Raw genomic sequence first — 1,774 nt, 5'->3', positions numbered from 1 at the left:
ACTTTCATATTTTCAAAGCACTTTCACATTACTCCCATGTTTTATTCTCGTGAGATCTTGTGATATTTGCTATCCCAATTTTACATAGGAGGAGCGGTCCAAAGAGGTTGTGACTTGCTTGGGGTCATATAGAAGGCCAAACGACCAAACTGGGGCTTAAATATAGGTCTGCTAGACTCTCAGAGTCATGCTCTTTCCTCATGCTCCCATCTGCAGCAGTACCTTCTGGGCAGGCCCTACTAAAGTATTCCTTGCAAAATCGAAAATATCTATTCATTCATTCATTCATTCAATCATATTTATTGAGCACTTACTCTGTGCAGAGCACTGTACTAAGCACTTGGGAAGTACAAGTTGGCAACATATAGAGACAGTCCCTACCCAACAGCGGGCTCACAGTCTAGAAGGGGGAGACAGACAACAAAACAAAACATATTAACAAAATAAAATAAATAGAATAAATATGTACAAATGAAATAAATAGAGTAATAAATATGTACAAATATATATACATATATACAGGTGCTGTTGGGAGGGGAAGGAGGTAAGGCGGAGGAATAGGGAGGGGGAGGAGGGGGAGAGGAAGGAGGGAGTTGGGCTCAGGAAGGAGGGGGGGCCATTAGCCAATCAAAATGAAACCTGCTCCCCTTCAGAAATGAAGAAAGTATCTGTGTTTGAAGAAGGTAAGGCTGATTTAGAAGGGATAGTGTTCAAAGGGCCCACTTGTCAAAACACTAAGCAATAACATCACACCACCATTAGGCAGGAGAGAATTTGCATTTTAGTGAGCATTGGTGGTTCAGTGGTAGAATTCTCGCCTGCCACGCGGGAGGCCAGGGTTTGATTCCCGGCCAATGCAAAAACAGAATAAATAAATATATATTATTATATATTATATTATATAAATAAATATAAATAAAACAGAATTTGCATTGGCCGGGAATCGAACCCAGGCCTCCCACGTGGCAGGCGAGAATTCTGTTTTATTTTGGCCCCACAACTTCTCTGGGCCCTCCACTCAGTTATGAAGCAGCGTGGCTCAGTGGAAAGAGCCCGGGCTTTGGAGTCAGAGGTCATGGGTTCAAATCCCAGCCCCACCCCTTGTCCGCTGTGTGACCTTGGGCCAGTCACTTCACTTCTCTGGGCCTCAGTTCCCTCATCTGTAAAATGGGGATGAAGACTGTGAACCCCACGTGGGACAACCTGATTACCTTGTATTTACCCCAGCGCTTAGAACAGTGCTTTGCATATAGTAAGCGCTTAATAAAGGCCATTATTCTTATTCTTATTCTTATTCTTATTATTATTATTATTATTATTATGAATTGCATTGTCTTCTGTTATTTAGCATTTTCCCATCCCAAGGAGAGCTCAGGCTCCTAGAACCACACTTTCCTAGTAGAAATCTTTCTCCCCATCTCTAAAAACAAACAACAACAACAAAAAACAACAAAAAAACCCCACTGGCAGTTTTTTAATAAGAAAAGAGTAGACAATTCTTTAATAACTATAATACTGATGGTGGCATTTAAGTGCTTCGTATATGCCAAATACTGTGCTAAGTGCTGGAGTAGATGTGGGATTATAAAATTGGACATTGTCCCTGTCCCACTCACAGTCTAGGAGAAGAGAGAATAGATATTTACAGTTGGGAAACTGAGGGACAGAGAAATTAAACAACTTGCCCAAGGTCACCCAACTAACAAGTGATGGAGACAAGGTTTGAATCTAGGTCTCTTGACTTTTAGTCCTGTGCTTTATCCACTAGGCAACA

General features: G+C 41.4%; 1 non-coding gene across 1 annotated transcript; it reads left to right on the top strand.

The window, feature by feature from the left end:
* Positions 1-788: 788 nt before the first annotated feature.
* On the top strand, positions 789-859 carry TRNAG-GCC. The gene has a single exon. It is a non-coding gene; the product is annotated as a tRNA-Gly (tRNA).
* The last annotated feature ends 915 nt before the right edge of the window (positions 860-1,774 follow it).

The sequence above is a fragment of the Tachyglossus aculeatus genome, chromosome 1, assembly GCF_015852505.1.
Source record: "Tachyglossus aculeatus isolate mTacAcu1 chromosome 1, mTacAcu1.pri, whole genome shotgun sequence".
Lineage (NCBI taxonomy): Eukaryota > Metazoa > Chordata > Mammalia > Monotremata > Tachyglossidae > Tachyglossus > Tachyglossus aculeatus.
This window is presented reverse-complemented; position numbering and strand designations above follow the sequence as displayed.